Consider the following 12,358-nt stretch of genomic DNA (forward strand, 5'->3'; position numbering starts at 1 on the left):
AGAGGTAGCAGCACAGCCACGGCGTCTCCCACTGCTGGAAGAGTGCCTTGTTCAGGATCAGTTAATAGTTAGAGGATCCAGGTGATTATTTCAGACCTCCCATGTGTGACAGCAGACCGCATTGGAGCGATTTGTAATCTAACAGAGACATTAACCTTTTAAAGCATCTCCCCAGCTCCCTGGGGCTACCGAGGCACTGTCTGTTGTGCAGGGGAACAAATAGCCCTGGTTATTACTCAGGAGTGAATGGCAGGGATGAGCTTTACATACGTGAGATCAATAAATTGATATCAACAGCCCACGCAGAGCATGGGAGAAGTGGAGAGGAGAGGGTCAGGAGAAGCGGTGCTGCCCAGCTGGGTCACTGTGGCTATCGGGGAGGAGATGAGAAGGGGCTGATTGGGCTTTAATCTCTCCGCTCGGGGTCCCCAGGACCAGCACTCTGCTCCAATGCTGGCAGGGGCTGCTCGCTCCCGCCTCCCTCACCTGCCTCCCTGCACACGACAGAGGAGAATCCGGCCCTTCCATGTGCTCCGCCTGTATCGCTGAGCGGATCTGCAGGTGAAGCAGCTCACGAGGCACAGCGGCGGCCCGCGCCGATTTCACTGAGCGGGGCTCTTATCTAAATCAGATTAGAGATGCAAGAGAGCCGCAGCAGCAGGGACAGCAGGCGGAGGAAGCCACAGACCAGAGTGAGGCCAGAGTGAGAATGTGGTAACAGCATGGGCTGGATGTAGCGGGGAGTAAACGAATGCCTCGTTCCTCGCCTCTGGCCGGGGGCTGTCCCAGCAAACACCCACTCTCCTGCATCTGCAAACTTCCCCCAACTGCTGCAGAAGGTGCAGCCACAGAGCAGCAGCTGTTGGTCAGCAGCAGGAACTCAGGTGCCCCATAACCAGGCTCTGTGCTACTGCAGGGCCGCCTCACTGCGGGGTCTCCCAGCGCGTGCCCTGCGGGGGAAGCTGGGGGGTTTTGGTGGGGATTTCCCTCCAGGTCTGAAATTCGGTTCATGGTGATGGCACAGAGCAGTGGGATTGTTCCCGATCTCCGCAGTGTCCTAAACAGCACCCAGGAGCGGCTGCTGCAGTCTCTCTGCTCCCCTCTCTCTTCGAGGGAATCACATCTGCCCCACACGCAGTCTTTTGGGCCTTTTCCACCTTTCCTTTTTGCTCCTCACCCTGCAGATTTCCTAGGAGCTGCTGTTTGCAGCAATTGCCTGGTGGGTCTCCCCGTGGTGGCACACATCATGCTGAGATGTGATGTGACTGAAGCCATAAAGGGCTTTTTTGTAGCTGTCACTGTGGATAAGAGCACACAGAGGAAGGATTTATGTGTATTTTCTGTCCTTCTTCACCCCACTACCTCCTCCAAGCTCCAACCTCTCAAACTGGAGCTCTGACTTAATTACAGCCTGCTGAGAAAAAAGGCTGGTTTAGAAATCAGGCACGGAGGGACGTGGTTTGGGGCTCTGCTGGCAGTAAGGGGAGACAATCCAACTTTGCACGAGGAAGAGAGGGCAGAGCTGTGGCTGTCAGTGCTCCTTGGGCATGCTAGCGTGGTCAAGAGCTGTAGAAACCCACTAGACTTTTTGAAGAATCACCCAAATGGGCACTGGGCTTCGGGCTGAATATTTGAAGTCCTCCACTTCCTCCTAATGCATGTGCCTGAGAAACCCAACCCAGCTAAAGCTTCCCATGTGGCAGTTCAGGTCACTCGGTCCATCGATGGGATGAGGCCTCGCTGTGCCTCAGCTCCCACCAGAGGCACGGTAGGGCTGGAGGCATGCAGCCCAACCATTCCATGTTTTCCACAGCCTCGTGGCCACGTGGAACTGAGATGGGGGAACTGAGGCACACAGCTAATCCCTCCCACAGGCACAGAAGGATTCATCGTCAGAGCTGAGCTGGTGGCGGTGCTGTCCTTTCTCCTGCCTCCTCCTCTGCATGAATCTGCTCAGTAAGATGACATTCTCTGGCGTAAGGCTGCCAGGGAAGGTCCTGCCTGCCCAGCAGTTGGCAATAATCAGACAAACCGCCTCCAGCCTGCAGCCAGCGGCTCCCCAGCAGGGAAATCTGCAGGGACGGCTTGATCTCCCCCAGCCCCGCGCTGCAGCATCTGGTGACACCCAGCAGAAGCAGCTCCCATGGCTGCATCTCGAGCACGAGCACCCACACCATGCGCTGGCAGACCCCGCGCTGCCCTCCTTGCTCTGCCACCAACCCCAAGGGACTCCTCCCAGGTTGTCATGCCACTCTGTGCCTCCATTTCCCCATCTGCAGTACAAGTTGTCACTGTAAAGCAAATAGAAATGGGAAAACACAGACTCTGTTAGATGTCTGTACCTATTTCTCTGCTGCTGACAGCTAGCTGCCTCTGGTTCAACCAAAATTGAGACCCTAACCAGACCATTCAGACTTCTAGAGAAGCAAGCTGTGGTTAAAGGTGATCTTTGAAATATCCCGCAGGCAAAGGATCCAAAGAGACGTAATCCAATCCAATCCAATCTGCTAAAGCCATCTCCCAGACGCCTAGATTTAATGGAGTTTAAAGCCAGGAAGGCCCGGTATAATCTTCTCAAGCTGTGTTTCTGCACGGCGGGTGGAAGGGGGGGACTGCAAGTCCTCTGTGCTGTGAGGGATGCAGAGGAGTTTGCAGGGATGGAAGGTAAGGTAAGGGTGGTGGGAATGGAGATCTGTGGGGTTTGGAAATGCCAGTGAGGAGATGGAAGATGCAGACCGACCCCACGTCACTCTGCTTCCCTCAGACTGGGCTCAGCTCACAGCACAAACTGGGACCAAAGCCAGGTGGCTGGAGCACAGCCATAGGGCAGCATCTCCAAACCAGGCTCCACACGAGCAGCAAGGCGACCTTCAGCCTCTCTCCTGCTCCAAGAATAAACGGGCTTTACGTTTTCTGCCACCCCGATTTTCCTTCCTTTTCCCCTTCCTCGTCTCCTGCAGAGGAGGCGGCTGCCCACGGTCCCACGCTGCCCGGAGCTGGCGGTGCACACAGGCCTGGCTTACGTCGGCTCTGACGAAGCCGAACAAAAATGAGCTCCGGAGGATTTTAATTTTCTGAGCTTTAGACGAAAAGGATTCATTTAAAGCCTTTAAAAGATTTAGCCCACTTTGCAGTTCCTTCCAGAGATCGGTGTTGTGCTCTTTAAATAGGAGACATGTTTTAAAGCTCCTGCCATCATTTATTAAATTAGCCTCAGACTTGTAAATGCAGCTCTGCCTTATTGAATCTTGTAATATTTATTTGCCAAGTTGTGATATTTGAAATTGTGCACGCTACGCAGATTGGGAAGGAGGGAGGTGACGGGGAAGGCGTGAGGGAACGGGGGAAGGAAACCACTTCTACTGTAAATTGTGTAAATACATTTGCACATCCCAGGAGGGGTAGGGAAAAGGTATTGTAATTAAAATGACTGCCAGGGTATTTTAAACAAGGGAGAATAAATAGATTTTTCTCTGCATGGCACAGGCTCCTTTAACATGGAAACTTCGTGACAGAAGATGATTAAAAATATCTTATGGCGTGTCTGAAATCTGCAAGCTTTGATGAGAAAAATGTTCTTGGGAATGAAAGGAGATCAAGTGAAGGAGGAACAGTCTCCTACACAATGTTTTATAGGCCCAATTCACGACTGCAGATGTCGTGGAAAATAATTTAAGAAAAGCCTTTATAAAAATTTTCTGCTACATAACAGAATGGAGGGAAAACACCCCGAGGGGCTCCTGCAGGGAGGAGCTCCTGTTCCTCCGCTCTGTGCTGCCAGGGCTGCGTCCCACCCCATCCCACCCCATCCCACCCCATCCCACCGCATCCCACCCCATCCCACCCCATCCCACCCCATCCCTCCGCTTGCTGAGCAGGGCCAGGTTAGGGGCACCCGCTGCCCACAGCTGCTCCCGGCTCCTTCCAGGGCTGCCCGGGGAGGGGATGATATCTGGAAGCAAACAGGCCGGCAGCTTCCCCTGCACCCAGCCCCTTCTCATCCCAGTGATGGCCTCAGCCAATTCTGCGGGGTCCAAACCTCACCCCAGCACCTGGGGGCTTTGCGCAGCGCTCCACACAGGAACAGCTGAGTTTGGAAGGGTTAAAGCAGCAGGAGGCAGCAGGAAGGGAAGCAGCTGGGAGCGAGCGGGCTGGATGAACCCACAGTGCCAGGGAAGCAGAGCTGTGCCTTCCCCGCTCAGCTGGACAGGCTGGAAGTGCTCCAAACACGTTTTCCTGCATTTTTGTTTCAGTTTTGCAAAATTTCCTCTGAAATAGCTTTCCCTTAAGAAGTAGATCAATTAAACAAAAAAGGAAGAAGAAAAAAGAGATTGAAAAGCACCTTTGTTCAGGGCCCCTGCATCACAAACGCTCGCCCCGAGCTGGCAGCATCATCACAGCTTTGGTGCTGGGCAAAATAACCCCGAGGTGAGCAGGGATATCACCTCGGCAAGACGTTCTCTGAAGACCTGGGCCCTAAAGTTGTGAGCGCCTGATTCACAAAATGAGTTATTTCAGATCATTTTGAATAGGCTTTTTCTTCTTTTTTCTTTTTTAATGATTCTAATTTTTCTACCGCTCGGAGACCCAGACACGGTAACCACGGAAACTCACTTCACAGGCAGAGGGAGTCGAAAAATACGGGAGCACCACCAACAAACACAGAATCTAATCATCTCCCCTAAGTGTGACATTAAAAGAGCCGTGTGATGATGCATAGCTGAAATAGAGGATTTCATTAGTGTTTGCTTCATAAAACATTCTCCTCCTTATTAGGGTGTGCTCACACTGGGACCTTGGTGCGAAGTGCTGCAGAAGCCATAGCCCAAACCTGGGAGCATTCGGGAGCACAATGAGATGAGGGTGGCCCGGGGGGGGGCGGGGATGTGGCACCGAGCACACGGGGGAGAAGCATCCCTGCAAGTCCCTGATGGGATCTCTTCTTGCCCAACACTCAGAACAGGGGAAGAAGGGAAAATCAGAGGAAAATATGCCGTAGAGAAACCAAATGCTGCACAAGAAGAGCTTTATCTCAGTTTCCCCAATTGCTTTACCTAAAATGCAGCAGACAGCAGTGCTCTGCCAGGAGGTGTAAACCTCTGCAGGTCTCTTCCAGAGGGGCTCAGCACTGCAGTGCCTCCATCACTGCTGGCCCTGCTGCCATTGCTCCCAAGCTTCCAGACCTCAGGATAAGCCAACCCCCTCACCGCTGCTGCCCATATTTTTCTGCAGCAAATGAACCTCCCCATCTCTGCCTCCACCCACCCTTATGTTGGGAGACCTTCATGTTCTCGTTGTCCTCCAACTTGCCAGGGATGGCACCTTGGCAGGCCTGTAGGTCTGGCCAAGGGTGAAGCAGGGAGCAGGGACAGGAGAGGCAGAGGGGAAGCAGAGGTAGAGCAGGAATGAGGGAGCGCGTGGGGATGGAGCGGGAGGGCTGGCAGCTCCACGGTGCCTTGAGGACCAGCCCAAGTTCTGCCCCACTGCCCCCCCGAGCATCTCTCTAACCAGGACAGCCTTGGCACAGGCTTCAGCCAAGCTCTGTTGCGAGCCAGTGGATCCTGTTCCTTATCCAGTTCCTACACATGCTACTCCTGGAAACGGCTCAGCTCCTCACATACAGTGCTGGGAAGAAAAGAGAAAGCAAAGAGGAGGGGGCAGAGAACAGCAGGGAGGGAAGGTCAGGGAACGCTCTCTGGCAGGATGAGCCCAGGGAGGGTGGCTGCAGTGGGTTGTTGTGAGTGGCAGCACCGGGCAGGAGGAGGAAGGAGGTGACTTCATCTCATTCCAAAGAGCTGACAGATAGCAGAGGATAAAAGCTTGGGAATCCCTCAGCTCCACTGAGCAGAGCTCTCAGCTGCCAAGAACAGAGAAGGAGATGGAAGCTGGGGTTTGAATTGCAGGCTCAGCCTCCTGCCCTGGGTCTTTCCCACGCCAGTGAAAAAATCTGAAGAGTGGCACAGCCGACAGGACCGACGCTGGGAGGGAAACGGCTGCGACGGCCCCACTGCCCCACTGCTCACCGGCTGCCAGCGGCCTGCGGGGCTCCGGGAGGAGGAAGGGGGAACATCTGCAGCCGCCGAGCTGCGCCATCCATCACACGGGGCTGCGTGGCAGCACGGTGAGCACAGCTCCTGCAGCTCTGCCTGGCAGCCGGCCGCCCTCCCCAGCACAGTCCTCCCTTTGGTCCCAGGACATCCCCTTCTGCTCTGGGCTGGTCCCGCAGCCACCCCAGGCTGCCTGCGCTTCCCATTGCTCCTCAGCACACAGAGCGCTGCTGGGCCGGTGCAGTGCCACGTGCTGCTGTGGGGGGTCTGGGGTCGGCGTCCAAACCTTCTGAGCCCCCGCTGTTCCCAGCCTGTGCCCCGCTGGCGGCTCCCCGCTTCCTCCCGGGGCTGCTGCGGCCCCCAGCAGTGATGCCCGAGGGACCTCACCGCAGGGCTCTGACACGTTAGGTTGCAAACCTGAAAGAAAGTTCACTTCTTTCCTCTCTCGCTTTCTTTTTCAGCTGCCCTTGATTCTGCAAACCCCAGGCCTAACCTCCAGCTGCCATTTGGAGAAAAAAAACCATAATCAAAGTAATTACCACCTCCACTTCAGACATTACATTATCAAGCTAACCAGCTACCCATTGAAGACAATTAATCTGCACAGAGGCACCAAAAGAAACTGTCAGCAATTAGAAGTGGAAGCACACTTTTGTAGTTAATTGGGAATATTGCACGTCTGTTACATCTTTAATTAGTTGATGGAGTGTGTCCCTTCTCAGACATTTTTCTTTTTTAAATTATACCTGGAATAAACTTTTTTTTCGTGATTCTTTTTTTCCTGCAATGAAGCAAATAAATAAATAGTATATGGAACTGGATTCTGGCTTCTCCTTGCATTGCAGCTCAGTGTGCACACAGGACTTTATAGACCTCCAAGAGATAAGAGGGAAAAGTTCTTGCTTTCAGAGCTTCTCTTTATTTTTTTTCATTCTTGATCTGATTTTAAGACCTCTCCTCTGTGTTTTCACACTTCTCCCATAAATCTCATTTTCTCCCTTTCTCTGGGGATCATCAGGTGAAGGAATGCTCGGGCCTGGCAGCTGAGCAGAGCCAGGCACACACCACCATACATTCATTTTAACACTTATTTTTGCAAAGGTTCTAAATTTTATCTTCGCATAATGACGCTGCTTTGCATATCTATAGCCGCTTTCATCCGATGATCTCAGTACATTCCACTGACTGTTAATTAATTCTCAAAGCACCCTGGCAAAGTCAATAGGAGGGCTTTATTTGAGTAGCTTTTATCTAATTAGCCCAAGGGAGGGGAAACTGAGGCAGGAGGAGACTGATGAGGCATTACAGCCACTTGGACAGTTATGGGACAGCACGAGCCAGGAAACCCTCGTTAAAGAAAGCTCGTTAAAGTCTTTGCAGCCCATGCAGGCAGGCGTGCCACGCGAGCACGTCAGGTATGAGCAGCACAGACCCAGAACGTCTCTGCTGACAGAGCACACAGACTGGCTGGAGGCAGGGATCAGCCCGGTGCCATGAACGGAAAGCAGCACGGAGCCCCTGTGACTCCAGCTCGGCACCGCTGGGCGCTGCAGGGTGGCACTCATCAACCTCTGCCAGCTCCAGCTCGGCTCCCAGGAAATGGCGCTGCCGAAATAACATTGCTTCGTGCAGGAGGATGCAGCCTGCAGGAATTCAGCGCCCCTGGGGAACTGCTGGGACAAACTGCAACAACAAACCTGCAGAAAACCGAGCTGCAAAGCCAAGGACACCAAGGCAGCTGCTGTCCTTCCTGCTGCCCTTCAGAAAATCCTTCCTACGTTACCTAACGCCATCGGCTCGTCTGGAGCATCGCTGCAAGAAGTGGGTTCCTTGCCCACAGCTGATCTGCTTCGTTTTGTCATTCACTGGTGTGACCAACTTGCAACTCAGGTTTGAAGGGAGGAGGAAACATCTCCAACAATTGTTGGTAGAGAAAAATTCACCTTCCGCACTGCCTGAGGACAACTGCTTAGTGCAAAGGGCAAGTTTGTGCGGGTGCCTCTGTGTTGCTCCGCATCCAGGATGCATTTCAGCAGCCCAGGAGGACCCCGAAGGCTGTGTCTGTGCATGCCCCTTTCCCATGTCTGGGCAGTAGGCACAGCTCACCAAACACACCATCTTCTGGGGACGGAAGCGGCTGGATCACAGAAACTACCAGTACCATGAGGTCGAGGCAATTTCTGAACCGGTGGCAGCACAAACTATCTGGTTTAATGGTGATACCATTTAGTAGGCTGTAGGCTGAAATTCAAGCTGCATTGAAGTCAAAGGGAATGTATCCGCTGGGCTTTGGATCAGCCTGCAAAGCACATGGAGCGCGTGGGTGCTTTCTCTTTTTGCCAGGGACAAACCAAGCAAAACTCAACCTCCTTCTTCCTTCAGCTGAAAGAAAGCATCAACAGAAGACTGAATTTTTGGCCTGAAAGTGAGCCAAATGCTGCTGAAAGCCGGCCCATGGGCCTCGCACCAGGATAATGAGAATTACTGAAGTGCCTTGAGATTATGCCATGTTCTGTCCTTCTGTAGCACAGTGCTGCAGGAACAGCCGAACTCGGAGCAGGGAGAGTCTCCCACACTGACTACAGAACTGAAGACTGGTTCTCTCTGATGCCCAGGCACCTCGTGCTGTGGCAATGCAGCACCAGGTTTTCTCCATCACGCTGGCAGAGGCTGCTCTGAGATCTGCCCTGGAGCTGTGCTGGGTACCTGCAGCCAAGGAGCAGGAGAGATGCGGTAGTAGGAGGGAGTGGGGGTCCACAGCTCATGAAAACGGACCTCAAAAGGATCCCCACTGTGTACTGCATCCATAACTGGATCCTACACAGTGTCACTGATAAACAAACCAATACAAGCCCTTTCCTCCCAACACACTTCTCATGTGAGCAGCAGAAAGTGGATATTGCAGACATCCCTGGTCAGTCCATCTCATTTAGTCCGCAGTAACTGCTGCTGCAGGCAAAGATGCAAAGACCCACCTATCAAATCAAAAGCCTTTCTGGAAGTTACAGTCTAATCCACTCAAAGTAAAATTTCTATCTTGTCCTATCCTTTAGAGTTTAGCTTGTGCCCTAAAGCTGGAGGACTTAATCTCAATTCCAAAACTCACAGATGCTTTTAAATCCACGCTTGGTAGCTCTGGACACTCTAGTAACTTCCTCTAATAAAGGGAAATCTCTTTGCTGGAGAGCTGCGCAGAACAGCTTGCCTGAAAGGCTCACATGCTGACCTGCTTTTCTCACCACCTGAAAAGACCCACACAAGCAGAGACCCAACTCGTGGTGCCGGTCCCACGGCAGCTGAATTCAGCTGGCAGAGATGAGGGGCAGCAGCCCGCGGTGCCCAGGAGGTGGGGGAGAAAAAAAGAATTCTTCAGGCTCTGATTTCGACACTGTTTTTCTCTGCCTGCTGGATCCTCCTTCCAGTCCACCCACAGCAGGCGACTCGACCCTGCACTGTGATGTCTTCGGGCAAACAAAACAGCTGGGGAATGTGCGCAGCTGGGCAGGTTTAATGTACCAGCATATTTTGGGGGTTTGCCAGCTGCTGGCTGCATCCTTGTTCTCCTCTCTTTGAAGAAGAGGTTTTCCATGGCACAGAAGTGAGAGCAAGGAGACCAGATGCTCAGGGACAGCCTGAAAGGCTCTGAGGCCAGGTGGCACTTGTTGCTTTGGGCACCTGTGATGCAGGGCAGGGATTTTTGGATGCAGGGTCACAGAATCATGGTCTTCCTGGAGCCTTCTCTTCCCCAGGCTGAACAGCCCCAGCTCAGGATGCTGAGGGATCCTGAAAAGCATGTCCTGAAAAGCTCACGAGCCCAGGGATGTGAAGGTTGGGTTCAGCGCAGCTACTCCTGTTCACTTTTATCAGTGGAGGTGCTGAGGGTGGTGAAAGCTGCTGGACAGGAATAAACATAGGGCACATTCCTGCCTCAGAGAGCAGTCTGAGTGCTTAAAGGTCTGCAGCAGGATCCCCATGACAATAGATGGGACCAAAAGCCTAAGTGCTGTACACGGTTTTGAAAGAGGATTGTAAGGCCGAAACCTCATGACTGCAGGGGCTGTGTTCGGGGACTCAGTCCCTTCTGTCCCGCATCATCAAACAGCAGCATCTGTTTGTGTCCTGAAGCCTCAGTAAATAATTCTCTTTTCTATACATTAGCACAGCCATGTCCTGCCTTACATGCCAGTTCTGTCACAGCCACAAGGCAGGGTATTAATTCTGTCCTAAGCTGGTGTGACGTTCCCATTACAGCATCCCACTGTCAGCTCCTCTGCACTGCACACGCTCTCCTTCACTGCTGCAGAGGACAGGGCTGGCCTGGGGATGCGTCTCACCCCAGCACGGGGAGCTGCGCTCTGCCCATGGCAATTTCTGCCTCTGGCCAAATGCAGAGTCAGCGAGGGGCAAGGCGGGGAGATGTGACTCTGATGATGGGCTCTACCAAGTGAGAGGAGAAATGGAGACCATGAGAAGATGTAAGGTTTGTTGCTCTGGACACGTCCAGGATTGCCTTGCTGCAGCGCAGTGATGTCATGTGGACGCACCTTCATGGCAGCAGCACGTGCTGTGGGCTGCTGAGGCTGGGAGCTTCTGTGCAGCCAGAAATATCCCAGTGATAGGATCTCTGCTAGGGCCAGAGAGCCAAAGATGGGCCCACTGCAATTGCAGAGTTCTGCACGAGGAAAGAGCTGCCTGGTCCCATCTGGAGGGAATTAGCACTGGAGCTGTTTGTCAGCTGCTTCCACACGGAGGAAGGGCAGAGATTTCACACCGCTGGTCTCATCCAGAAAAAAAAAAACAACAGACAGGCGTGGAGATTTACTGCACACAAACCTCAGAGGATTGCAAATGCCCCATGGAAAAAACCTGCCTGCAAGTGTTTTTAACTGGCATGCGAGAACAGAGCAGCCTTGCCAAAATTACCTTGGAGCATGGAAAATGGAGCAGATCCCCGGCCGGATTAAACAATGGCATCAGCAAAAGAGGAGTTTGAGAAAAGGTGAAAAGGAGGAGCGGAGGGCTCTGGGCGAGGACCACCCAGGAGATGAAAGCTGCTGGCTTGAGCTGCTGCCTGCAGCTCCGGCTGTGCCCACAGCAGTCAGACACCACGCTGAGCCCCACACTGATCTGCCTGCAGATGACATCAGCAGCGCTTGAGATCTCAGACTGTGGGATCGGGTCCCGTTCCTCCCTTCACTAGAGATGAACTTGCATCAGAGAAATCTGCCTGGACGCTTTCCTGTGAAACCTGGGGATCTGCTTTAGTGGCAGTTGGACTGGAGGATCTCCACAGGTCCCTCCAACCTCCGTGGTTCCGTGGTCCCTCGAGATGCCTAAAGGGCATTTCCATGGGCTTTATACATTTTGCTTACCTGTTGCTAAATTGCAACAGGGAGTCGTTTTTATTTCCTTGCTGCTAAGTTTCTGCAAAGCTTTGCTAAAAGTCAGAATTGTGTCTGAAAAGATATTGAGCATGTTTTGTTTCCTGACAACCACACGTAGAGATTCAATTTGTGCGTGCTTCCTGGCGAACGTGGCACACTGTGACTGCTCACACGTTAAGCGACGCAGCAGAGCTGGATGGAACCGTTTTTTCCTCTTCCATGAGGATTTCAAAAAGTAATAAAAGAACCAGTGGTGTTGAAACAGATCTTAATGTTTTGTAATGTGTAAAACAAAAGGGTTTGCTATCTAACTAGCTAAAATAAAACACAATGCCAGACCAAAGAGGAGACTCTCTATGTCCAGGTGGCAACAAACTATTCCCCCAAATGAAAAGGATTTCAATGGAAAACTGCAGAAAACAATAAGAAAACTCTGTCTTATCAATAGAGTTAAATCTGGCATTTTCTGCTGGAGCCCAAATGAGGAACTGCCAAGCAGAGCTCCTGCAGACTGCATCACCCCTTTTTCCTCCCTTTTAAATGCTCTTCTCTCGGCACAGTTGGTTTGCACGTTTCTTGTAGAAAAACAAAGACAATGGCTGACTTTCACACCCTGTTCAGACATAGAGTAAATTTTTGATGCTTATTATCCTACATGCAGGGACATAACTTTCCCCTTGATCTTTATTAAAGAGAGAAGGGAAATTCCAATGTATCAGAGGCTCTGTTATGATCTTGAATACTACAGCAGCAACTAGAGAAAACATCTAGCAAGACAAGACAGGGGATGGGTTTTGCAGACAGAGCACAGCAGCTCAGACACGCGTTGGGTCTGTGAAGCTGAGCTGGAGAATCCCCAGCAGCAAACCTTTCATCTGCCCGTCAGCATTCCTGCAGCTGGGAATTGCAGAGTCAGAAAAGAAATGA

General features: G+C 52.3%; 1 long non-coding RNA gene across 1 annotated transcript; it reads left to right on the plus strand.

Annotated features, from left to right (window-relative positions):
- Nucleotides 1-4,135: 4,135 nt before the first annotated feature.
- On the plus strand, nt 4,136-12,358 carry LOC109363744. Its single transcript, XR_002109572.1, has 2 exons — nt 4,136-6,121; nt 6,509-12,358. It is a non-coding gene; the product is annotated as an uncharacterized LOC109363744 (long non-coding RNA).

Source organism: Meleagris gallopavo, chromosome 30 (assembly GCF_000146605.3).
Source record: "Meleagris gallopavo isolate NT-WF06-2002-E0010 breed Aviagen turkey brand Nicholas breeding stock chromosome 30, Turkey_5.1, whole genome shotgun sequence".
NCBI classification, from domain to species: domain Eukaryota; kingdom Metazoa; phylum Chordata; class Aves; order Galliformes; family Phasianidae; genus Meleagris; species Meleagris gallopavo.